Genomic DNA, 27,612 nt, shown 5'->3' on the forward strand with positions numbered 1-27,612 from the left:
TTACACTTAATTTGTTTAGTGGCCGGCGGCAACAAATAATTCTTGCCCGATGCCAGGAATTAGTCAGCTGTATAATCAAGACCAAAGCCTTCTGTAAAGCCAAAGGCTTTGTGGCCATTCTTTTTCTTTTTTCTTTTAGAAAAACCCGGAGATGATAAGGAAATGTATACATTGCCACCAGCTCAATGAGGTACTTGCTCTCGGCTCTCGGTGTAATTAGTTTCTAATTGTTTCCAAAGTTTACAGCCGATAAAATGGTTAATCTGCACGATGGCAAAAAGGAAGCAGGGGGAAAAACGTGACACACTTGAATGAACTGTAAGGAAATAAAGTGCACAACATGTGATAATGCCATGACTCCGTGTTGCTGCTGCACATTTCTGGGCTGAAAAGATATAGCTTGATGGGTAATTTGTCATGCTGTGCAATAGAGAACAACAGTAAAGAGACTTCAGACAGAAGAAAATTACACAAATAGTAGGGTGGAAAGGTATAATTGAAGATGGCAAAAGATTGAAAGAAAGACATTTAAAATTACTGTACTGACCTGCTAAATGCACTTGGGCGTGGAATCCTGACCCCACAAGAAGAGGCATTAAATGACTGCAGGCTGTGACACTACTACAGGATAATGCCAATCTAGCAAAGAGCTGAGAAAGAAGGGGAGGGGGGAGGCAGGCAGGCAGGCAGGCAGGCACCTACTGAAGTTACAGGAAAGAACCTGAAGCTTATTCACGTGGAATTCAAGCAGTTTAAATGGGACAACCCTGGATAAAAGCGAGAAATGGAATACAGAAACAGAATTTTGTTGGATGCTCCTGTTGCACTGCCAGCACTCTGATGAAAATTTATCAGATTTTAAACGGCACAAAAATGCTTCTAAAGGTTCGCCTTCACCATTGCCATTTTACAAGTAGGGAAATGAGCTGTCTCCTGCTTCTCATGGGCTTTGCCTCCACCCACCCACCCTTAACTGCAGCCACTCTTTCTCCCTTGTTGCACCTTCCCCTTTCAGCACAACTGGTACTGAGGGTCAAATAAGATGTAACTATGAGGACAGCAGCAGACGTGGAGCAGCAGAGGTTTGCTCAACCCTTTACTCACCTGCTGCAGCTCAGAGGAAACTCCCGCCACTGAAGCTGCTATTTGCGTCCGGAGGAAATTCCTCACTGGTTCTGGCCAGTAGGGGATTTCTCCCAATGCAAAGAAAGTGGCTTCAAATTTTCCTCATTTCCACAGCAGGGGGAGAAAGGGTTAAATTCCCCCCTGCACACCTGCTGCGGTGTCTAGAGGAAATCAGCTCTTCTTGCCCCCACCTCCAAGATGATGCTATTTGCATTTTTTAAACTTGCACATTAACTGCAGAGGCACATTTAATGTTCATCTGGTTTAGTCCTAAGTGTGTAATCCAGGTGTCGGGAACTTCTGGCTCTCCAGATATTGCTGAACTACAACTCCCAACATCCTCGCAAGCATGGCTAACAGCCAAGGGTGGTGGGGGTTGTAGTTAGGTAACATTTGGAAGGCAAAAGGTTCCCAACCTGCTCCATTTCTAACAGCTCTTCCAAAACCCTGGTGGTGGTACATATTCCAGAGCAGAAACTCAGCCCTTTCATCAGTCTGTGGTGGAGAGTAGCTGCTCCCACGGCCAGTACCAGTTAATGTTGTGGAGAAGGCAAATTGAGGGTGTTCATACAGGCCTGTTTCCTAGTATGGGGTATCTAGATCTTGTGAGATTTGCTGGAACCAATCAGATACAATGTTAGGACAGAACAGGCACCTTTCTAAAAAGTGAGCTGCTGTCACAAGCCCCTTTTGAGTATTTGTGGGTTTTTTTAAGCTTAGAAAGGACATCCATGAGGATTCCAGCATGGAGAACCTCTATCCTTTCTTGGCTTTCCTTATGCAGTACTAACTCTGAGACTGAAGATCAGCAATGCATCTAAGGAAGTAGAAAACAGTTTCCCAAGAAACACACGAAATGAAAGACAGCTATTCTTTTAAATTCACTTTTCCGAATTTTGCAGTGCAGTTTTTCAAAATATGTATTAAAACACACGCACACATTATATGGGAAAGTGTGCATAAAAATGTATGGCATCGGGGAAAATTGCTTGCAAAAGGTGTGTGAATTTGGCAAAACTGAATTCAAAAATTATATGTATTAGGAGAAATGCACTGTAAAATGCCAATGAATTTTCATGAGCGCTTTTAAAAAATCAAATTCACAAACTGATGCAGAAATGTGAAGGACTGAATTTTTGGAAAAGAGAAAAAACTGCAACTAACAAATTTGTCAATCCTTAGACACAATCGACATTTAATAATTATGTTAATATAATACTACATTATGGAGGGCACCACATCTGTTAATCAACAACGACAACAAACTCTCAGAGGAAGGCTAGGCAGGTTTAAACCTTTTCTGTAAAAAAGGACACTTGGTTTTGTTTAAAGCTGAACATCAGGATGCAGCTGGCCTCTTTAACCTCAGAGAGTTCCCAGTTTCCTCTGAGAGTTTTATAGGTATGCGGGTTCTAGGAAGCTGCTTGGCATTGCAAACTCTGGAAATTTGCCATGGCAACCACCTACTCCATCTTCAATCTGGGCAGGGAAAAGTGATCTTTTCTGGGGTTTACAGAGAATGAGCAAGAATAATTCAGAGGATTCTAGTTTGCTTAATTTAAACGCAGGAGACCTGGCTAGGCAGACTGACTAGTAGAGTAGCACAGGGGCTGAAAAGCTTATTCCATTCCTGCAGGGAGCATCACACTGGCACAAACTGTGTACCTTAAATCTCTCTTGCTGAAATTAGTGGGGCATCAAAGTGATTACCTTTGAATGGACCGTGCTCAAGAGTTTTAAGCAAATGTGTTTTTTCTGGAGGTGAAAACATTCAAAGGATCTGTGTTTTGTTCAAATGGTCTAAATCTTTTTCATCTGAATGATCTCCAGGGGCAAAGAGCAATTCAGGTGAGCATAGAAAGGGGGGGGGGGGGAATAGGGCCGTCACCTTCATGTGTGTCACAGCTCTCAATATAGTTATGCTGAGTCAGTTGCTGCATCCTCTGTGTAGTTCAATGGGACACTGTAAGGATGCCGTTTATACAGAATTTTAGGGCAGCTGAACTGGGCCTCAATATTTGGCATGAGGGCCAAACTAGCATATTGTTAATTTCTTCCGTAAGCAGCAAGCATGAGAAAGCCTGAGCTATCATGGTCGTGTCCAAAATTGGGGCTTTTTGTATTTCAAGGAAAGCTATTGCCCTGATCGACCATTGGTGTCAACATCAAAGAGGTGATTTTTTATTTAAAAAAAAGAAACAGATACCAGGATATCAAGATAGCTCAAGTTTCCTGGTGGCTGCTGTTTATAACACACATACATACACACTGTGCCTGTTAATAGAATTCATAAAATTAGCACATGTCTACTTGGTCCCCAAATGCCCAATAACATGGGCAAGTTCTGTTTCCTGGGCACGCTGCCCCAACAGATTAGGGAGGGCCATAGCTCACTGGTAGAGTAATTTTTTTCATGCAGAATTTTAAAAAAATGTTTAATCCCCTGCCTCTACAGGTAGGGCTGGAAAAGGTTCCTATCTGAAACCCAGGAGAACACTTGTCATTCTGTGTAGACAATACTACACGGATGGACCATTGGTCTGATTCAGTATATGGCAGCTTCATACATTCTTAAGAGATCCTGGTCCTGACTTTAATGCTAGCTCAGAAAGGAAGTTGACAGAGGCAAGCAGATCATTATGACATACAAAATGAAGAACTACCCACAAAGGTGTTCTGAAGAGTGGTACTAGAATCTGTACACCAAATGTGGTAGATGGCAATGCATGATTATTAATGATCAACAAAGCTAGTATGTTACTGTCAACTTAAAACAGTAAGAGCAAGGCAGCGTTCCAAACAGCAATTGGATTTTACGGTCTTGTCTTTTCCAGTATTCACTTATGGTTGTTTAAAATAAAGGGAGCATGTCAATAATGCAAGTTTCTGCGTTTGTTTAGGATGTCCAATGAATGTGAAGCAATGTCCAAATGTTATTCTGTGGCTGCTGAATATGCCAAATAATCCATCTGCTTCTGCAAAACTTGGCTCCAAAAGCAAACATCCACTTTAAGCAAATTAAATTAATTAAATATCATAGCTCCACCCTTTGGTAGCAAACTAAAATCTTGCCAAGTTTCAGCTGCGGCTGCCCTATTGATCTCAAATTTGTATAGCACCGATGGCCAACAGAGGACATTGAAATGGGCAACAATGTAAGCCAATCACCATCACTCAATTTTTGCAGATACCTACATGTTTTACATTTGGAGGAGGTTTCACTTGACTAGAGACTGGAGGTGCCTCTGGTTAGGTGACCACAAACTGATTTCCGGATTTTATGTATAAAATAGTGCCTTTCAGCTGGCAGAATGACTCAGCAAGATCAAGATTAGTATACTATGCAAAATTTGTGTTCAAGGGCAGAAGTGAATGATTTTGAAACAAAGAAGGAAAATTTGATGGGAAAGTCGTCTGTTTAGCTCTACTCAGATCTCACCCTGGATGGGAGCCCCATCTTTCCATATACCAGCTTGTTCCATTCCAAATATCTTCTATTTATGCATGCAATATAGACCGATCAATGTATAGGTACATAGAACATGCATGGCCAAGAGATAGTGCATCTCTGAGTGCTACACCCCATAGGTGAGCTTCTAGAGGTATTTAGCTGCAGATGGAAGGCAAGTCTTTCTTCTTCTTTCTGATGTTTCTTGCCCAATGTTTGCTTTCCTGGCATATGTGAAAAAGGAACTAAGTTCAACTAACTTAGCCTGCATCCACGGTGGGTTCTACCATGAGACAAAGTGAGGCAGCTGCCTCAGGTGGCACATACTAAAGGCAAGTGGGTGGACAGAGCTGTGTGTGCATGTGCCATGCAGTCTGCTCTGCACCTGCTAGGCCAGTCTTCTGCCTTCAGGTACAGTGCAGGATGCTGAAGCAGAATGCAACTGCCAGCCTGGTCAGTTTTTGGACCTAGAGTGTATCCTTGGCCTCAGGCAGCCCAATGTCTTGGATCCAACTGAAAGTGAATTGTTGCTTGGATCTCCGCTATTGTACTTCATGCATCATAACAGACAGTATGGCATAATGTAAAGCATTTAGATCAAAATATCCAAAATAATGGGACAGGTTGATGACGGGCTATTTTGCTGGGGGCAAAATGCTGTCATACAGCACTGAAAGCTACAAGGGTCCTACAAAACGCTGTAATGCAGCATGCAAAGCTACAAGGGTCCTACATGAAGATAAAAATTGGCAGCCTGTAATGTCCCATTGGAAGTGGGCATTGCTAGGAGGCCTGGAAACAACAGACCTGGCTTATGTTGTCCCCAAGCTCTGAATCAGCTAGATCTACAGGTTTGGGTCTGCTCATTATCTTCATCCCGGACCCTTAATCAGTTCACTTTCCTCCCACCGTACAGCTCTGAGTGTCTTCATCCTCCCTAGGGACGAATTCAATCCTCCATCTCAAACTCCTTCTGCCTTCAGAGTTCTTCCTCCTCAGTCAGCAATCCTTTCCTGCCTAGGATGGTCACATAGGTTATCCTGGGAAAGGAGGAAATGCATTGCCCAAAAAACATAGCATGACATAAACTTTGCATACCCCAGTTCATGTGTTGATGAAAATTTAGAAATCACGTGTACGGTTTAAAGAGAAATACAGTGCATCTTACTATGGGGAGGGGAGCAGCCTGCCTACCAGTTCAGCCTGCGGTTCAATGGCTAAGTGTCAATGGGCAACTTTAAGGCCCTCGCTCTCCCTTCAGGTGGTTCTTTATCCTTCATCTTGACTTAGACCAGACAGCCTCTCGAAACAGACGCCTGTCCCCTGGCAGCCTTTCAAATAAAGCATGGCACATATCCACCTACTCCTGCCACCTGTTGTTCTTTGCTTCAGCCCACTGGCCTTGGCATTATTCTGCCAGGAATCCTCGTCTCTGGCCTGAGGCTCTGTTCTTACTTTTTCCATTCTTCTCCCTCCCCAACATGTGACTCGCTTGCTTTGTCCTCACTGTTCCCCACTCCCACCTCTAGCTCTTATATCTGAAAGCACAGGCTCCTCCTCTCCTCTCTCCTTTCTTCTCTTCTCCTTTATCCTCATCCTTTGCCTCCCTGTCTACAGGGAAACTGGAGTGTGTGGATTTCAGAAGCTGGATGCCAGCTTGCCACGCTTGGTGGTTCATACTGGAGGGGGGGAAAGGTAAAGAACCCTGGACAGTTAAGTCCAGTCGCAGAGGACTCTGAGGTTGCAGTGCTTATCTCATTTTACAGGCTGAGGGAACCGGTGTTTGTCCGCAGACAGTTTTTCCAGGTCCTGTGGCCAGCATGACTAAGCCGCTTCTGGTGCAAAGGAACACTGAAACCAGAGCAGCACATGGAAAAGTCGTTTACCTTCCCGCCGGAGCGGTACCTGTTTATCTACTTGCACTTTTTGGTGTGCTTTCGAACTGCTAGGTTGGCAGGAGCTGGGACCGGGCAACAGGAACTCACCCTGTCGTAGGGATTCAAACCGCCAACCTTCTGATCAGCAAGCCCAAGAGGCTCAGTGATTTAGACCACAGCGCCACCCGCGTCCTCTTCGTACTGGGTAGCGAACAGCAATTACACAAGTGACCAGATATGAGGTGGATAGGAAGCTGCCTTATTAGGTCCATCATATGCTGTCATTGGTCCATCTAGCACTTCCCTGTCTACACTGACTGATAGTGGTTCTCTAGAATTTCAGACAGGAGCTTTTCCTAGCTCTACCTAAAGGCACCAGGGGTTGAACAGGGACCTTCTGTGTGCAAGGCTCTAACACTAAGCTACAGTCCTCCAAGGCCCCTGCTCTGCCTTCTTCTGGTTCTTTTATCTTTATACCATATGGATGGACAACCTTTCAGATAGGAGTCTCCTTTCACATATTAAAAACTGTCTTCTGTAAAGTAGGACACACAGCCAGCCTATTTCTAGCGTATTCATCCAATCCTTATTGAGATATTGGGTACAAGTGAGAGAAGAGCAATTCTGTTGTTTCTTAGCAAGCATCTGAACATGCTTCTTAGCAGGAGTCTCTCATGGGGAAATTGACATGCAGTCAGGGTCAGCTGTGCTGCCAAAGAAAGGAAGGAAGATATATTTTCTGTAGTGAAGAAATATGCTCACTTTTGCACAGGGGGTGCTTTACACAAAGTAGTCTGATGGATTTTAAAAGTAAAGCTCACAATATGAGCTGACTTCTCACAGTATTCATGCTACGCTCCTCTGTGCGTGTGTATTTTAATATATTTTGGAGGACAATGATAGGCATGAGCTCAGAGTGAAAAAAATAAGAAGAATGCAGTAATCCAACAAACAAATGCTGAGTTGGTGGAAAAAGCTTTGCTCATGTTACAAAATAATATTGCACAAGCCGAGTTGTGTGATGCACTCCGAACAGCTAATTAGAGCAGATCAATGAAAGCTGGAAAGATATGTGACAGTTGTGTGTCATCAAAAATGTACCTGACCTATCATCCAATCCCCATGAGAAGATGGCCTTGGTAAGTACTCTGCAGCAGCCATCCTCAAAGCACTAACCTGACAACACACCAGAATAAGCAATTTTAAGCTTCTGCTGCAGCAGTTCTCAGACCATTTCCTGATCATATGTTCCTTTAAAGGAAAAAAAGCAACTTAGAACCAAATTCCAGGGCCAGCCCAAAGCACTCTCAGGGCTGAAGGACAAGATGACTTTCCCCATCTCTCTATGCACAGAAACTGACAGGACTGACAGCTGGATCTTACTATAACACTGGCCATGGGACAGTGTCCTCCACTTCACTTGAAGACAGCTGGCTACTTTAGGGAGTGCATAGCAGGTCACATGGCACATACAGCTCTATCCTCCAATGCCTTGCCACCGCCGCCGCCACCCCCAACACATACCTGCACCAAAATAAGTCCTGGAGCGGCACTCCCTCTCCACTATACCACTGGTTTCTGGGGATAAAATGTAGCATACAAATGGTTAGCTGGCATCCATCTGTCTCTAGAGATAATGGGGTGTATCTCCAGAGCTGTAGCACATAAATATACCATTGAGAAAAAGGAAAAAAAATATTGGTATTTACTCTGGACACTTCTAATTCAAAATAGCCCCCTCTTAGTTTCAAACTTTCTTGTTTTTAATACTGCTGTAATTGTGCAGCATTACAGATCTGCCAAAAAACTAAGTTCTTGGCTTCAATTTAAAAAACTTTGTTCGAAGTCGCTAATTAATTATTTTCCTTTTACACCTAGTTCTTCTTTAACCTAAAAATATTCAGTTTTATAATATAACTCTTGGCAAGCTGAAGAGACTAAATAGGCAACTAAATACTAAAAGCAAAACTATGCAAAACAGCAAATATCACGAAAGCTTAACACTAAATAATCCACACAATGGATAAAGCAGACGTCCATCTGGCCACAATCAAGAAGGTGGCCTTTTCTGTGATGATGCCCACTCTCAGAAATAGTCTCCCCCTCTCCTGACTAAAAAAAGGTATACACAAATATCTGCGCAATTCAACACACGCGAAAAATGTTTCTGCTTTCTATAGTTTTTGCTGGCTCCAGTTCTCTGCTGCTGTATAACTTTGAGGCTTTTTTAACCACTTGGTTGTTATACATTGCTTTTTATATTGTATTTTATGATCTACTGCAAACATGACAGGCAGCATATACATATTTTTAATAAAGAAACAAAATTAATATTAAGAATAACCACAATAATAGTAATTTTTGTTTATAAGTAGACACAATTTGGTATGCAGTGTAAGCTACAACCCTTGGGCACCCGTGGCATTATAGAACAGCAGTACACAAAATATTACTAGGCATCTGTGAAACCAGCTTGGGAATATATTATTTATTACTTATTGCACACTTCCTTTTACCAAAGTTGTACAGTGGAACCTCAGTTTTCAAACTTAATCCATTCCGGAAGACCGTTCGGCTTCTGAAAATTTCAAAAAACAAGGATCAATGGGCTGGCTGCAAAGTCAATGGGGGGGGGGAATGAAAAACACGCCGTGGAAGCTTCTGAAAATTGTTCGAAACAGGAGCATTCATTTCCAGGTTGTCGGCGCTCAGGTTCCGAATTCTTCGGCTTCCAAAACGTTTGATAATCGAGGTTCCATTGTACTTCATGAAAATCCAGGGACCGATTCAAATTTCATAGAGTTCCAGTTGCACACCAGTTCATTCAATATTATAATTTCCATATCTTATGCAAAAGTTTCCAGAGGTTTGTTTGTGTTTTTCATTTGCAATAGCACTGCATCATGGATTTTTAATACATACAAAATTGCCTAAACAATTAAATCAGTGTTCACAAGGATGCGTGTTTGGCTCATAAGAATGAGGATGGCTTTGCCACAAAACTTCAAGGAATGATCCATGCTGCTAAGTTGGAGGTTTCCAAGGATGCTTGGGTGATCCCGTGCTGAAAATTATATACTGTAAGCATCCAGACCTCCCTGCCACAGCCACCTTCTCCTAGCTCTGTAGTCTCAGGCTGGTAGGGCAGAGAGTAGTGTGGAGGCCCTCTTTCCTATCAGGCAGATTCCTAAATAAGGCTAGCACGCTGCTTTTCCCACTTCCTCTACCAGGCATAGGTTGGTAAGAGAGGGAAAAGGCTTGGCCGGGGGGGGGGGGGCTCCTACCTGCTTTCTATATAATCAGAGTGGAGAGAAGCATCTGTTCTACATTAATCAGCAACAGCACCTCAAAATTCTGCACATCTGAGTGCATCCAGAATGGGTGCCAGAAAAGCTTTCAGCCTGCCATTTGCACTTCCGTTCCAACTCCCCCTCATTTTCTGCACCCCCTCCCATTCAGTTAACATTCTGTGGCCATAGAGCACACTGTTTTGAGGTACCACCCCCATTTAGGGGGTTTTCTAAATATTTTTGAACATCTGCAAAACCTGGGGTTCCCCCTCCCCCCCCCAAGTCGGCTGGTACCTACCTCTTGTGTGTGGAGGGTACCACTTTCACCTAATAAGGATCCACACTCAGAAAATGAGTTTGCTATCAGCCTATAGGACACTAATAATAGCATCATAAGCCACCAAAGTGGTTGCATCACTGCAGTTGACAGACCCCAAGTTAAAACAAAGGAGATGCAATGGTTTGTCTTGGTTAACCAGGCTAGCTGTGCTTTCCCTTGTGAAGAGTTAGCTGGAAATTACCCAGTGATGCTACAGCAATTGCTCAATTGCGTGGGCAAACCTGCTCATTCTTATAACTTTACTTTGCAAAACCACAAGAATTGTGACAAGAAATCCAGTTTACCTCATCTGCAGGAAGTAAATCACACCTAAAAGCTGGTCCATTCCTCACCCCATTTCTGCTGGGCTAGAGCTACGCACTTCTACAATGCAAGTACCCAGCAGGACTCCATGTTTTGACCACATCCTTTTCTTGGCTTTTATGTTTAGCATCTTCGCATCATTGTAGTAGATCAGTGCCTGCTCTCAGTGATGAACTGAATGAGAGCCAATCACCTAAATCCAGATGAGATTGAGAAATTGTTAGTGGGAGGTTCCCCAGGCCAAATGGGTGGAGTTTGGTCTGCCCTAGATGGAATTACACTCCCTCTGAAGCAGCAGGTGCATAGTTGGGGGTTACTTCTGTATCCATTCAGACTGCTTGAGGTTCAAGTGGCCTCAGTAGTGCAGAGCTTTGGCTGGTGGCCCAGCTGAGCCCCTATCTGGACAGGGACAGCCTAACGTCTGTTGTCGACACTCTGGTAACCTCTAGAATAGATGAATGTTGTATGTGGGACTGCCTTTGAAGATGGTTCAGAAGCTGTAGCTGGTGCAGAATTCAGAGGTCTGAGAATGTAACACCAATCCTGGTGCAACTGCACTGGTTACCAAGTAATTTCTGGGCTCAATTCACATTGCTGGTTTTGACCTATAAAGCTCAGGAATGCCTCTTCTGACATAAAATGTCCTGTACAGTGCGTTCATCTGAGACCCTTCTCCTTGTGCCCTGTCTGAGGAAGGCATGCAGGGTGGCAACACAAAAACAGACCTTTTCAGTAGCAGCTCCCCATCTGTGGAAAGCTTTCCCCAGAAAAGCACACCTGGCACCATCATTGCCTGTTTTTAGGCACAATCCAAATACATTTTTATTTACCCAGACCTTTGATCATTAATTGGGAAGGTAACTAATTCTATCTGGGGTCTTTCCCCCACTTTAATCATAAATGTATGTACAAACATATAACCATCCAAACAATAACATAATCATATACGGAGCATATTTTATATAAAAAACAAATTGAAGAGATGCAGTTAGATTTAGCCAAGAGGCCTTTTTTTAGTGCTTATCCTTTTATTTTTATTTTTTAAATATTTTTATTAGAAATTTCACATTTTATCAAAAAACATATTCTTAAGTTTCCCCTCTATTTTTCCCTCCCCCTCCCCACAAGTACATATATTTTTAAATGAGGTAGGTAGGATTTGCACAAGGTCTTGTTTTATTGCTGTTTTATATTTGGCTTTAGTGTTTCTTGTATTTATATTATGTAAGTTGCTTTGAGACACTCAAGAAGTGATGAATATATACAACAATACCTTCATAGGCATTGTGGGGTAAAGTTATCTTGGGCAAAAAAGAGAGAAATACATCAGTCTCTATATTTTTACCATGTCCCCCACTTTAGTAATAATAATAACAACAACAATAACAATAACAATAACAACAATAATATACCACCCTTCACCCATAGATCTCAGGGTGGTTCACAGCATAAAAAAAACAAGATAGAACACAAAATACATGATAAAAATAAGAACAAAAATAAGCCAAGCCAATAAACCTCCCTCCTTCCCACAGACACATTTCAAAGGATCTGGGATGTTAGTCAGCCAAAGGCCTAGTTGAAGAAGAACCTTTTCGCCTGGCACCTAAAGGTGTATAATGAAACATTCCCCAAAATAAAGAGCAGCAGTTGCAACAACAGTGGCAAAAACCCCTCTTAGTGCTAAAGGTAAAGGTAAAGGGACCCCTGACCATTAGGTCCAGTTGTGACCAACTCTGGGGTTGCGGCGCTCATCTCGCTTTATTGGCCGAGGGAGCCGGCATACAGTTTCCGGGTCATGTGGCCAGCATGACTAAGCCGCTTCTGGCAAACCAAAGCACTCCGTTTACCTTCTCGCCGGAGCGGTACCTATATTTCTACTTGCACTTTGACGTGCATTCGAACTGCTAGGTTAGCAGGAGCAGAGACCGAGCAATGGGAGCTCACCCCGTCACAGGGATTCGAACTGCCGAACTTCTGATCAGCAAGTCCTAGGCTCTGTGGTTCAACCCACAGCGCCACCCGCATCCCCTCTTAGTACTACTAATAATTAAATTATTATTTTCATAATTCCAGCCAGCCATGCTCTATTCCAGGATATGAAATTACACTCATTTCCAACTGTCCATACCAGCCCTTCACCCCTTGGAAAAGTATCTCCTCCTCATCTGGAAGCTGGGCGGTAATAAGAACAGACACTCATGGGGAGAAAATAAAATATCCCCACCTCCCGTACCAGTCCTCCTCTTCATCTCCCTATTGCAGTGGCCGCAACACAAAGGACTATAGAAGATGTTGCTCTCCCAAGAACTCTTTCAGGAGTTCTTGTGAAAACCAACATCTACCATAATCCCCTGGGTTCCAGTCCACTGTTAGCCAGCACTATGGGAAGAAAGGGAGGGGGAGAAAACTTCCATACAAGCAGGGGGGAAAAAATCAGGGCTAATGTGCACCTCTCAATTTGACGCAGGCTTTCCAAGTGCCTGTCGTTCTTTTTCTAGCCTGGCTCAGGAAAACTTCACTGGTGCCTCTAATTTTAATATTGTGCTGAGGCGCATTTAGAACCATCTTCCATTATTTTGTATGAAATGCATATTTCGTCCCACTGCACACGCCAATATTTTTGTTTGTTAGTTTTATGTTGAGTAGACAACAGTTGGAACATCACACACACACCCTTACCAACCCCATTTTAAGCAAAGTAAGAATGAGAAGTGCCTAAAATGGCTGCCCAAGTAAATATCTGGTTCTAAGTGTCAGAGCACAGCAAAGTCTCCAATACGTCCCTCCGCAAGGGGGATGAATTATCTAAGGCCTTGGAATAGATCCAACCATTTTTGACCAGGTTCTAGAATCACAATGCTTAAGTAAACTTCTATAAAGAATCCGTACGCATACAGACCGGAAGAATGATGCGGAATCCGAAGCAGGCATGTGGTAAAGTAACATTTTTATTGCAGTAAGAGAAGTTTAATATAGAATGTCTGCAATACCATTCTGGCTTATTGAGCAGAGAATCTGTGGGATCATTCATGCCATCTGCACTCAGCAGGGACGGGTTGCTGAGAAAAGTTAGCAAATAAAAACAATAAAGAAAGTAAATGAAAATAATATGCAGAGTGATAAAAATAGGGAAGCCAGAACTCTAAACCAGTTGGATTTCAGTTACCTCTGCTGGATCTTTCAGCAGAGAAATGTGTTGTGGTAACGGCTATATTTAATGAAATGAAAATATAAGAACCTAGTCCAGGTAGGGGAACTGCTATTTACCTGATTGAGGCTGTAATTCATAAACTACTTAATCGGGATTAGTCAGTGAAATCCATGCAAAATGAAGCTCATTTTAAAACAGATCTTTTTCTCTCTTCATTTTCAAAGGTAACAGATTCATAATATTATCTCACTGGAAACTCTGAAAAAAAAATGTTTTAACTGCTTGTGTCTGGAATTTTTGCAAGACTTCACACTCTAACGATTTTTTTATCTTAGTATTAGAAGGCATCATTGATTTTTCCCCCCCTCTTTTTTGCAGTAACCTTTTTTTGTTTTGTTTTATTTTTATTTTTTTACATTGCCTTGTTTTTGTTTTTGGCTTTTTGTTCCATTAGAAGACTATAAAGATATTAGAAGACTATAAAGACAATATCATCATTTTCAAAACATTTGTTAGAGCTAAATACATAAATACCAATTATTAACCACTCCAAAGTCTGCTGGAACCACAGTACCTTTACTGTTTTTCAGGTTTAAGTAGACTTTACTGGAAAAGAAGTTTCATTACTATTCTTGGACATCATGCCCAAGAAGGATCTATCTGTTCTTTTCATGGTCAGGCCTCATTTCCCAGGTATATGGAAACTTGATCACACCTTTTCTTAGTGATCTTGCTAGGTGCAGATGTCCATACTACAATATGGATATTAGTTGCTACAACTTTGTTCTGAAGAAAAGGACACTAATGCCATGAGATTAACTGATAAAAAGTACTTGTAGACATGATAGACATCTGGGCATCCAAAAACAAGTGTGGATGTTTCTTAGCTCCCTTGCTAAGAAACTAATATTTCAGGGAAATTGATATCCCGTGCAGAAAAGAAATTTGAACACCTCCAGATCACAATGGCCACCTATAACCATATCCTCCATTTGATCTAGATTCAGCTTCAATTGGTTTGCCTGCATATATTCCTAGATGTCAGTCCATAACCAAGTTTACTGTTGACCAGGCATAGGCAAACTCGGCCCTCCAAATGTTTTGGGACTACAACTCCCATCATCCCTAGCTAACAGGACCAGTGGTCAGGGATGGTGGGAATTGTTGTCTCAAAACATCTGGAGGGCCGAGTTTGCCTATGCCTGCTGTTGACTCTTAACAAGTATGTGTGAGATCCTAAGTTCTACTATCTTCAGAGCAACACTACCATCACTTATGCCTCCTTATCTTCATGAATATTTCCACCCAAGACTGCAGCCTACACACAAATACTCTAGCCTTTAAAAATAAAGGCCTTTTTAAAAAATGATTTCATTTGATTCAAACACAGTGCATGCAATTCTGGCCTCTCACTCTAGTCAAAGATTTCGTGTTGCCTGGCTAATTCTATGACCTAACAATCAAGGTATAAATGCTTTGAAAATCCTCCTATTTTATTTTTTTGGGGGGATACAATAGGAGCACTGCCTAACTACTAAGTAAACAAAGAAGCAGCTTTGTACTAACAGAGGTTCCAAGTTTCAAACTCCTATTCACTGGGTCTTGAAGAAGGTAGCTTGCATTTTTTGGTGTGTGTGGCGGGGTGTGAATAGCTAGAGAGTATGAACCTCAAACACATGATTTTTAAAAAACATGATGAAAGCATAAGGGCTTTGTTATGGCACACGCAACACCCCAAACCTGTTTCCCCTTTGCGAGCTTCTAAAAAGTATCTCCCATATAATTATTAAATGAAAACACTCACTTACCCAGTACTCAGCCTTTAAATCTTGAATAAGAGACATTCACTCTGAGAGAGGTACTTACCGTGTTTCCATGGATACTGGATGATGCCAATCAGGTCCATGTTTTTATCTGAAAGTGGTACCCTGCAGAGAAATGAGTTTGGTGAGTAGCTGTTTATGTGCAGTAAGTAAATAGGAAGCTTGTTTATTTGACAAAGGGCCTGTGACCCAGCCTCTCCTTCCCAATACCTCTCATTCTCTCTCCCCTCAACCCTCCCCCCCCCCTTTAAGCACAACAGTACTGGGGCATGTCGTCAAATAGTTTGTGTAGTTTCCTGCCAAATTGCTGAAGATCAGGATTTTGGTAATGCAGATAGATCATTTGCCTGGTATTTCACCCATTTGGTGAATTAACGATACTAATGGTAACTACCAGATCCCCCCCCCCATATCTAGTAAAAGGTAAAGGTAAAGGTACCCCTGCCCGTACGGGCCAGTCTTGACAGACTCTGGGGTTGTGCGCCCATCTCACTTAAGAGGCCAGGGGCCAGCGCTGTCCGGAGACACTTCCGGGTCACGTGGCCAGCGTGACATCGCTGCTCTGGCGAGCCAGAGCCGCACACGGAAACGCCGTTTACCTTCCCGCTGGTAAGCGGTCCCTATTTATCTACTTGCACCCGGAGGTGCTTTCGAACTGCTAGGTTGGCAGGCGCTGGGACCGAGCAGCGGGAGCGCACCCTGCCACAGGGATTCGAACCGCCGACCTTTCGATCGGCAAGTCCTAGGCGCTGAGGCTTTAACCCACAGTGCCACCTGCATCCATATCTAGTACCATACACTTTTTTTCTCCCCAAGGGGAGGCAGATGAGTAACAATAGGCTACATAAATACAATAGAAGTTACATAGTCAAAAACAGCCTGTGAGTTGTGTGTGTGTTGTTACCAGGATGAATAACAATAGCAAACTGGCGAGACATAAATGTCCTTACCTTAGTCTAGAAAGGAGAAAAAATCCAGAATGAAAGTGCTTCAAGATTTAACAAGGTCTTACTTATGCACATTTGCTCCGATTCCTCCATTTTCGAAGCCTCTGTGTAATTCTGAAATGCAGTCTCTTAACACGACATTCTAATTTGGGGAGCGAGATTACTGAATCCTCTTTGAGAAGTTTTAGGTTTCTAATATTTCTCCGCATAAAAGTAAGAGTGAAAAGGGAAAGAAATCCACTTTAATACTTAACATAGTGTAATAACCCGAATGATGTGTGTTCTGTTTCCATTTCTAAAGAAGTTTCCTTCCAGCTGTAATTAAAAAGTACAAAAAGTTGTCTTGTTCTAAAATTATTCTTGGAAATAAGATTTTTTTTTTAACTTCACTGTAAAAGAGGGGTATTCCCCCCCCACACACACACACTTTTTTCTTTTACTTTCGGCCATCTGAAAGTCATTTCATTTTGCTTCCTCCCGAGAAGTGATTTTTGGATAAAGCTACTGATTTGATATTTTCCAATTGAACTTACAGCTTGCTTTGTGGACAGAGTAATTCTATGTTCTTTCGCCAGAGCTGACAAAGGTCTGCTTGTCAGTGATACCTTTTACAGCTAAATTTACTCTCGAGTGACAGGAGCAGGTGGGGCCAGGCATGCCAGACACTTGTGCATGGAAATCACGCATCTTACAGGTCAACAGCAAAGGGGAAAAAGCTTGTGCCTTCATAGCAGAGGGTGAGTGAGGCAAACAGGACCCAAACTGGGGGGTTTCTCTTCAAAGCCAGCTGGTCTGGCTTTATTCTACAGGAATTTTTTACCTGTCAGTTTAATCATCGAAACCCTCAGCAGGTGCTGACGGGTACATCTTCCTGGAGAAGAAGAAGGGCACTGGTGAGTTTAAATAAATAAAATCCTTTTTCATATATATATGATATATAAAAATAGAGTTGAGGCTGATCTCCTAATTCTACTATAGAATTCTGCCTAGGACCAGGAACCGCAGGTAAGTTTTCAAAAACTTAAGGGATATTTTTTTTATTTAAAAAATGAGACACATTTGGAAACATGCTTCTTTCTAATAATTCCTTTGACAAAAGAAACTTTCATCACCAAGATCCAGTGTTTTATATTACTGCCGCTTTTTGGAAAAGGTATTCTGAAGACTAAATGCTGAGAATATATATGTTTAGCATGCGGGGGGGGGGAATTGGCAGGAAAGCTAGGAAGCACATGCCCCCCCTTCCAAAAGGATTTTCCTTTTTAAAAAAAAAAAGTGAGGTGAAAAGAATATGTTCCATTTTGTTTCCCTCATTCTACCTATGATTCTGTATTTGTTTCTGACCCCTGTTTAATGTCCTATCAGATATAATGTACAGGAGTGAGTTTTTCAATGAAATGGGGCATGAATGTGGAAGACTTTTTAAAATTTTAAGATGTTACTGATCAAAGGGCAACTATACGTTAAATACTGGTGGTGTCACTGGGGAAAGAAGTTGGATTATGAAACAAAAGCTACGTGAATATAATAGTGTATTTGCACCCTGATTTCACTATAATTGCATCATGTGTGCTGTTTGAACAACTGCTAATTTCATAAAACCGCCATTCTGCTGGTGGAGTCTACAGAGAGGAACATTTTTTCAGGACAATCTTATTTTAATTACTGCAAAGACGTGGGGGAAAAGATCAAATGCTAAGGCGTATTTTAGGGAGGAGCAGAATTTTTATGATGAATTTCTATTTTCACAAGCTTGTGCTTTTAACTGTGCTTCACAGCAGTTCTTACAAACTGTCAAACAAATTGAAAGCATTTCTGTAAACAAGTAATCAAGTTTTTTTATTTAAAAAAAAGAGGGGGGAGAAGAAGAAGAAGGGGGGGAACCCAAGACAAAGTCTATATACAAAGAGAACATATGAAACTGCTTTTAACAACCAGATTCCATACTGACATACTGCCTGGCACGCAAGTTTAAAGAGCACAGAACAACAGATAGATAAATTGTGACATTAATTTGGCACTGAAGGTTATTCTGCTTGGAAAATAGGCACGGGAGTTTTAAAGCCAGGATTGTTCAACAACTTTAAAGAGATTTTCTACATGGAATATTTGTGATTTTCCCTATGTATGGAACATGAAGTCCAGGGGTTACTGATTTCAAGAAATGGGCAAGGTTTTTCAAACACTAATTGTTTTTTCAAAGTAAATCCAAACAATTTCCTCTTTTTTTTCTACAATAAATTTGTGTTTACGATCACAGCCTTGGTCTGCCTGTCTGTCTTGTTCATGAAAAAAAAATGAAGCATGCAGAACAGCTGATTTGTCTTTATATCTGTCCTAAAACCAGGCAGCTGCCAAAGCAGAATGCCATTGACACAGACATTTACAAGAACAGTTTTCAATTTGTGAACTCATTGTAGGTCACTTGATTTCATACAATGACACAAATTATGTTCAGAAAGAAGGGGAAAATATGTAATCGGTAACTTAATTGGCTGTTTAAGGAACCTGAACCTGTGTTTCCTCTGATATCAATCCAAGACTAAAATCCTGTGCACACTTGCCTGGGATTAAGCCATATGAAATACAGTGGGGTTTACTTCCAAGCAAACACGAATAAGATAGCACTGCATGGAGCTATATACTGATTGATAATACCTAAATATGTAGCATACCACATCATTTGCTTCCTAGGCTGTGATCCTAAATACATTGTGACTGTGGTCCTACACACACTTTACTGGGAATAAGACCTGTTGAACACAGGGGGACTTATTCTGAGTAAACAGGCAAAGAAGGTTGCCTTTAATTTCTGAAAATCCTCCATGCCCATTATCTTGAAAAATAAATAATTCTAGAAAGTTTTCTTTTTTAAAAGCAAAACAGATACCTATGCGAAATTACGAAACTGTACAAATTCATGAGCAATGGCAAAAATAGTAAGCTACAAACTGTTTTTCTTTTTGTGGAATCAAGACACCTGAGCTTCTGTTAATGTGACTCACTTAATTAAAATCTTTGTAAATAGAGTTTGTAGCCTGAGTTCCTTCTGTTTAAAAATTAGTCTGTTTTGTTACACCTGAAATCATAAAGTAGTTTACTTCTTTTGAATAAGAAACCTAATTTTGTGTATTGGCAATCATATTTGCAACTTATTTAGCTTCATACTGATTAACCCTGATCATTAGCTTTTGACATTGTTACCATATCATCTAAATATCTGAGTGTGACTGAATAATAAAGGGCTAACATTTATCTACTAACAGATAGTATCTGTTAAATGGACCTTTCCTCTTGTCAGTGAAATTTAAAATAAATAAATGTTGTTGTTTATGTAAAGGTTGGATGGTTTAAAAAGCAGAATTGGTGCACTTTTGTCCTTATCCTAAACACATGCTCAGGAGTGATTGAAACAAATTTAAATGACTCCCATCAATAGCTATGTATATTCAGAATTGTAGACTCTTAAGATTTGTAAACCGGCCCAGGAGGACCTTGAGTCCAGTCCCATTATTTAAGGCAGTCTAACCTGCATCTCAAGCTTTTCTGACGGGCACATTCACAGTATTTGCATAAAACCTTGCAAGGAAGAACTTTCTGGAACCTCCATTGGTAATTTCCTGTTGCAGAATTCTTCCTAGTTCTAATCTTAAAATTTTGTTTGTGTAATGTGAGGCGGGTGCTTTGTACTCTATACTTGGAAGATATGGGGCATGGTCACTGGGGAGTTCGTAATAGGCAAACCCTATCAAAATACACCTTGCCTGGCCCCTGTTCATTGCCATGAGATTTCCACCAGGGGACTTCCACATAGATTGTGCCTATAGTTACTCTCTTCCTTCTTCCTCACACCCTTTTAAATAGCTTAAAACGGCTCATATGAGCCCCACAACATCTTGGGGGGGGGGGGGCTAAATATACTCTGTTTCTCCAGATTCTCCAGATAGACCTTTTATTATCCATTCCATTCCTTTATGTAAAAACGACAACACCCAGCAATCTAGTTCACTTTTCTACTACTTCTTTGTCTTTACCAGTAAATTGTAAAACTTGACAAAGTTTTCTCTATGTATTTTCTCTAACTGTGACTCCCTGGAAGTGCAGAAGTTTTGTGTATGCTATTCCTTCTTCCAAACCTTCTTTCTTTCCCTTGCACTAGGGAAAACACATAATAGCTTTAATGAAATTAAGATAATGGACAAAACTGCTGAAATTATAATCTTGCACAATTGCTCTTGCATACATCTGTTTGCATATATATTTATTGATATTTCATTTTAAAAGGTAAGTGATACATCTGAAAAGCCAATTTGCAAACTGCTTTGCCTTTTGTGTGTGCATTAGATGCAGTATTCCTGCAGCATAAACCCAATGCTCCTCTTCCTAATTTAGAGCAGTCTTGAAAAGTACAAAAATATGGCCTAAGAACAAAATATTCTATCAGAATCGCTCAGGTACTACAGGACCACTTGAGTGGCAGGTATAGTAAGTTATTCTTCCTGGAAGGAACTGTTACACACCAAGGGCAGTTGAATGAGTAGAAAATTGTTAAGTTCTTAGAATAAATTATAGATCATATGGACCAATACTCTCAAAATCAGCCATGCTCCGATTGTGACTCCTCACTAATCCCTGAAATTAATTGAATACTTCCTTGACGTTGTCACATTCAGAGCTATTTGACCCCTCCCCCCCTTTCCTCAATGTATTCTCATTTAATCATCTTGGGTGATTATCAAACACCACATTTTAATTCTACTCCAAGCCTGCAATAGATTAGCCTTTTTGTATTTCAGTCATGGCCTTACAGTCCAGTTCCATAGTATTGGAGATCCAGCAGCTTATGGAACTTGCAAAACAGCATCACTTGCAAAATATCCATATAGCTGTCTCAAGACACTGGGGAAAAAATACAGGAGTATAGGCGTATAAATTAAAAGAGTCTAATGTAGCATCAAACACAACTAAGAACCAAAATGTACTATGGTGGAAAGCGGCAGACTCTGTTCTTCTATCACTCTAGTATGTTATCTTGGAACATACTCCTCCAGAGTTAACACCAAAATGAAAGCTGCCCTCAAGTATCTGACAGGCTTTCATGAGAAAGATGAAGCAGACTTGTTCTCTCTTGCTCCAAAGAGAAATTAGAAATTGATAGGAATCAGAGCTGGGTTAAATATTAGGAGGAACCTCCTAACAGTAGCAGCTGTTTGACAGAGGCCTGTCAGAAACATTGCAGCTGCACCCTGTATTGTAGATAATGCACCAAGCTGGGGGTTGAGCTAGGTGACTTCCGAAACTCCTTACCAACTCTAAAATCCTGAAATCTTCTCTGATCAACACAGGTCACATCCACTCCATATGTTTAAAACACATTCATGCCACTTTTGCAGCCATGTCTTCCACCCAAAAAATCATGTGAATTGTATTTTGCCATGCACAGAGGCACAATTCCCAGCACCTCTTAGCAAACCACAGTTCGCTACAGCAGTTTTGGGAGAAAGCCAAGTGCTTTAAACATATGGTGTGGATATGATCATAGATATGGGCTGTGTTGCCCACATAACCAATTCAAAGATAGAATTCGAGATGGTAGAGAATCCCAGACAGTGAATCAAAGTTATGAGCCCAGAAAAGGGGGAATCCGAGATAGTGGGGTGAAACCCACATCTCATTGTAGTCCATGGAAAATCTTGCTTTTATTTCTGTGAATCATATCCACAGCATGCTCTGACTTGTTCTTATGATCAAACAAATTATTTACACAGTGGACCTTTATATAGGTGGGTTGTGGTTCTTTCTGTCTATTTATAAAAAGTTATATTTATTCGGGAGAGCGAAATTGCTAATTTTTTTACCAACTATATATCTAATAAAACTATTTAATAACGAATGTACTGTACTCCTTGTTTAACTCCTATTTACTAATTTGGCTGGCTTCCAAAACTCCTGAAGAAAAAAAAAAGACTGACCATTTTTAATAGAATATAATGTATTTAGTTTCTGAGAAACTTGTTAGGTGTTGAAGTGTTTTAACTGATTTCACTCCTATTCACAGCAATGCAAAGAGAAAGGACAATGAACAGATTAGAAAATCCATATGAATAAAGAAAGGTAGTTCAAATGCTAATGAATAAGCACCATTTAAAGTTTAAAAAGAATGTTTCTGATTGATAACTTAGTAAATTGTGGATATTGTAATCCCAAAACTACCTGTTTTAAAATAAAATAAAAAAATACTCTGGGGTGGCATTTTACATATGTTTCTGTATTAAGAGACAACTGCTGCTTTGTGGTGAATTTCAGGTTAAAGAAAGGAATCAAGCCCGAGACGTTTTTGCTGGCCTAGCATTTAGACTTGTAGTACAGCAGATGAAGTGGGATCTCATTCCTGAAAGCCTGGCAAGGCAAGCTGGCTTTATCCTGCTTGTCAGAAAAGCCTTCAGCTCACTGCTTTGCTTTCCCAATCCCAGTGCATTCACAGTTCCTACAGCCCATAGAATCCAACCTTGTTTTAAAACATCGTTTTAATACACTGAGTGCCATTTTATATTGCGCTGCACTGGATTATGTCTCTTCCACACCCAGCTTGACTGCCTTCCTGTTTTTGAAAACCTCTCTATTCAGTGTTTGCTCTCACTCCTGAGAGCTTGTGTTTTGTCCACTGATAGTGCAGTGCTCTCTCTAGCAGGTTCACATGTTGTTTCAGATGCTTACTGAAAAACAATATACTGTATACCAATACTGAAAGTTTTGTGGTTTGCAAAGCAATGGAACATAATGGTGAGGAGCATTTTGTTTTGTAGCTCATGCTGCTTTCATACTCCGGCAGCTGACTTTCAGGCTAGATTAACCCCAAGGCTAAATATGCTATTGAACGAGGCTTGGACCCCACAGTGTACAAGTACAGCCATGCAGTGCTCTAAGAGCATGTAAAGTGTGGGCTGGGCCTATATTGCATGCCTTCATTCCATGCCAGTCTCCTTTCAAATTCCACTCTTCTCTGAACATGGCAGCTGTGTGCTTAATCACATGACAAGGGAAGAGTGATATCATGTTCCCCAGTTAAGTACCAAAAGGCTGCAAAGCATGAGAAGCAGGATAATGAGCAGTGTGGGACTAACGGGGCACGAAGAGGATGCTTTTAGGGGCTTAATTGTGCCAGAGGCAGGCTCAAGATCTGTTTCCAGCACAAGGGCTTAACCCTGGAGAATATGAAGCCCAGTTTCCACTCTCAAACAGGACTCCCATTGCAACCACATTTGGGGAGAGATCACATGGCAATAGCATACCTCTTACCTAACGTCACAAAGTATTGCGAGACAGTTGAGAGACCACACCTCTCCACTCCACCCTGAGTTGCACGAAGGGCAAGTCTTCTGTATGTCCAGTCCCCTGTTCCTTGTAATCCATTGATGAATATACTGCTTAATGCCAAAAGAGATTCTAAGAGGTTTACAAGTATAAAAACCAGTGATGTATTCTATTGCCTTTTTCTCCTGCAAAAAAATATAGGCTCAGTGAGGAATTTTTTTTGCCAGTCCATCTGATTTGGCTTTGGTGGCTTTTGCTGTTCTTGTTGGCCTTCGTGTATCGATTTGGGGACAGGGTTTATGTTCTGTAGGAACTGCCACAATTGGTGCTTTAGCATTGGGCAGCAAATCAGGGTTAGAGATATTAGCAACCCATTTGGGAGTCACCTTAAGGGCTTCGGGCTACTAGAAATAACTGTATCCCCCTCTGGGTCAAAGGTTAGCTGGGGTCTATTCTGCCTTCCACCATGTGGTTTTACCAAGCAGGAAGGTTGGATGCTGCATGTTGATGAGGAATTGCAGCACTAGACGTCATGTCCTCTTAATGTGAAACTGTCATAAGTTGGTAAGGGCTTTTTTCACCCAGCTCAGTACATCTGGTTTCTGGTGCCTTTTGCTTCATCTCCACCGCAAGGATATGTAAAGAGAAGATAAAAGGCCTTCATCAGCAAGGGGCTATAGAGTCCCCCTGCACACCAGGGATTAGAGGGAAGAGCTTACAGATCAAATGCCAGTAGCTGGAAACTGCAGGAGGGGAAAATGCTTGGGTCTTGCATGCAGGCTTCCCAAAAGGACACTGGGCTAGATGGGCCATTGGCCTGATCCAGCAAAGCTCTTCATGTATACTTATATTCTTAGAGGTTGGTATTGCCAGGTAGATTTGATCCTAAATATGTAGCTTTCTGGATCCTTATGATTTATCCAATGTATGCTTGCTTTGATGTTTGCCCTGACTAATAGCTCAGATGGGAGACCATGAGATCTGAATCTCAAGGTTGTGGGTTTGAGCCTCACATTGGGCAAAAGATTCCCACATTGCAGGGGGTTGAACAAGAATAGATAATCCTCATGGTCCCTTCCAACTCTACAATTCTATGAGTCTACTGTGGTCAAAAAGAAAAGGTGATGACAAGACCATGCATTAATGTGCAATGAACATTATATAGTTGAGAAATATGTGATGTTGGGGTGGGGGGCAGATCCCATGTTTCATGCCTCATTCCCCAGTAGTACTGTTGGAGGCAGTATGTCTCTGAATACGAAGTGTCGGGATGCACAAGTGCTATAGTGTGTGTCTAGTGTGTGCTTGTGGCTAGCCATTGTGAGAAGAGCCTACTGGACCTAAATGGGTCTTTGCTCTGATCCAGGAGGGTTCTTCTTAATGTCATTATAGTGTATGTATTTTTTACTACTTGTTACTTTGTTACTTACTTTTTTACTGGCATGGAGGGAGGAGAGGTGCTTGTGGGATTTTAGTTGATTAATTTATGTTGTCTTGGGAGCCAAAATAACTCGATAGGTCTTCATTACCATGCAGCTTAACTTCTTTGCGACTGGAGAGAGGTGGGGAGCATCTGCTGCTCCACCCCAGGTACCAAAATGCCTTGGGCCATCCCTGTTCAGAGGGCATTCCCAAGCAGAGAATGAGGAGTTGTCTCAGAAATACGGCATCCTGACATCTCCCCACTTTCTGAAGGGCAGGGGCAAATGTGTGAGCCCTGGAGATCTTTTTTGTTTTCCAACCTTATACCCCACCTCATGTTCAAAAGAATCTCAAGGCAGCTTTTACAATACAAGACATAACACCCAAATAAAATGTATAAAACATGCCATGTTTCACTGCAAAAATGAAAACGTGTGGGAATGAGATCTTCTACTCTTCTAAAGCAACATGCCCTGAACTGGCGCCCTCCATTAAGTTTTGAACTACAACTCCCAGCACTGGGGCTGTTGAGAGCCCAAGACACCAGGTTGGGGAAGACTTTCCTACAAACCTGGCCACATTCCTGAAAAAATGATTTTGTTTAAGAACACACCTGAAACACAGAGAAGAGGATCGTCCTGACCATCTCTTTTACACGTGTGTATGAGATGACTCCCGATAGATCCCCAAACCTCCTGCCAAACAGAATCAACCCAGAGCACCCAGGGAGTTATCTCCTTGCTGGGAGATTCCCCCGCCTTTCGGATGTGGGTTTTTTCCATACCACCCAAATCCTTGTTGCAGTTGGAAGAGGAGGATCTGATCTCTGCACCGTGGAGCGTCTGAGCTACTAACCGGCAGCCAAGCATCAAATCGCTTTGCAGCAGGAGGAAAATGAAGAGGGGCGGCGGGGTAGCACATCAATAAGGTCCGAATGGAGCGTTGGAGAAGTATGAAGCGCTCTCCTCGCTCCCCACCCCCGCACCCCCGTTGGTCGGTCCCAGTTTCTAGGGCTTCCTGCCAGCCGCGTGGCTTGGGCCGCACCAAAAAAAGACTGGGGGGGGACGAGGAGAGAGGCTAGGCATCCGGCAGACTGGACGCTCCTGGCCCATCGGTCCTTTGGGCTCCTCACCGGCGATATCCAGGCGCAGGAGGCGGCATGGCGGCAGCCGGCATGAGACGGACGGAAAAGGAAGTCTTCCGGCTTAGCCGCCGTGGGGATCGCAGCCCCGTCCCGACGTGCCTCGTCGCCGCCTGCGCGGTTTTTCTGGCTGGCGAGCGGCGGGGGATGGAGGCAGTGAGCGGGTTGCAGGCGTCGGGCTGTGCGACCTCTTTGGCCCCTTTGAGGAGCTCTCTCTTTCCTTCTTTCTGAACCTTCCCTGAGACCTGCATAGGAAGGCAGAAGAAGGAGGGAGTCCTGACACATACCACCAGCTCCCACTTGGCATGAGAGGACTCAGTCAGCCTCCTTTTTATATAATGTATTTGTTTTAGTGTTTAACTTGCAAGCCACCTTGGGTTTCCTAACAGAAAGGCAGTATATAAATCCAGTCAATAAATACACTTTGAGCCACAGGTTGACCCTCTTGGCTTTTCAAAACCTTGAGGTCCTTCTCCGTGAAGCCTCCCTCTGCTCCCTACCCCCTTGGCAAGGACAGTGACAGTGGCTCTCTTTTTTCTCCTCTGGAAAGTACATAAAGCTGAAGAAGCAAAGTTGGAAGAGGGACACTGTGGCTGTACACACACGTTTGTTCGCCCAGCTCAAGCACACTCCCGCTTCTGGTTCGGGGAGAGGTGTGCGCATGATGTTTGCCAGAGCGATTTTGCAATTTCTTACGAAACGCCGCATTTCGACGCTTCCTCTGCCACCCCTTCCGAAACAAGTTTCGATCTAAATTGAGAAAAAGAACAGCCTAGCTGCGTTTTAAGCTACTAAATGTGTGCACAGTCTAGTTCTCACTTCCTCTTTCAGCTGTATGGGCTTTTCAAAGCTCAGATTAACTCTTCTAAACCCTCCATTGATCCCTTGGAGAAGTAAAGTTTGTGCGCTCACTTTTTCTGTTGAATGAGGGTGGGCTGATAAGAGGGAGTGACAGGTGACAAGACGTGGGGGGTGTCCATGGCACTCACACCAAAAATCCAAATGTGTTCTTGGGCCTAAAAAGGTTGGTGACCCCTAACTAAGAGTTTTTGCATGCCAGAGCATTCAAGAGACCACGTGAAAATGCCCACAACTCCCCCACAGTAGGTTTTGTGTATTGTGTGTACAACTGCATCAGAATGTAGAAGGAATAGGTTAACCTGCAATCCTTTCTAGCAGCCTCCATTGTGGAGGAGGTAAAGTGTGAAAAGAACAAGCAAGTTGAACACAAGTCTGCAATGCAAAAGAAAAAATCAAGGCTGCAATTGTGGGCTTGTTGTTTATCTGTGACTAAGGTCCATGGAGCATAGTAGGAATTGCTTCCAAGTAAACAACCCAAGACTCAAACTGGCTTAGACTCGATACAGTTAACAGGGTTTTGATGTAGATACAGACTATCAACACTTTGTTACTGCGTACAGCAATACA

General features: G+C 42.2%; 1 protein-coding gene and 1 long non-coding RNA gene across 16 annotated transcripts in view; one reads left to right on the plus strand and one right to left on the minus strand.

The window, feature by feature from the left end:
- LOC310827367 overlaps positions 1 to 27,612 on the minus strand; it is a 180,077-nt gene that overhangs the window by 142,213 nt on the left and 10,252 nt on the right. For 2 of the 3 annotated variants that reach the window (XR_014556293.1, XR_014556294.1), the window contains one exon: positions 15,404 to 15,465. This is a non-coding gene — a long non-coding RNA (uncharacterized lncRNA). Of the gene's footprint in view, positions 1 to 15,403; positions 15,466 to 16,310; positions 16,858 to 27,612 lie in introns of those variants that run through there. The other variant, XR_014556295.1, reaches the window with a different exon arrangement.
- The window catches only part of MEF2C (myocyte enhancer factor 2C), a 161,530-nt gene continuing 150,875 nt past the window's right edge, over positions 16,958 to 27,612 (plus strand). For 5 of the 13 annotated variants that reach the window (XM_083703245.1, XM_083703257.1, XM_083703258.1 and 2 more), the window contains exon 1: positions 17,028 to 17,200. The gene's annotated coding sequence lies outside the window, so the exon portion shown is untranslated. Of the gene's footprint in view, positions 17,201 to 27,612 lie in introns of all 13 variants that reach the window. The other 8 variants (XM_083703248.1, XM_083703254.1, XM_083703256.1 and 5 more) reach the window with 6 other exon arrangements.

This window comes from Podarcis gaigeae (assembly GCF_964106915.1).
Source record: "Podarcis gaigeae genome assembly, chromosome: 11".
In the NCBI taxonomy this organism is placed as follows: Eukaryota; Metazoa; Chordata; class Lepidosauria; order Squamata; family Lacertidae; genus Podarcis; species Podarcis gaigeae.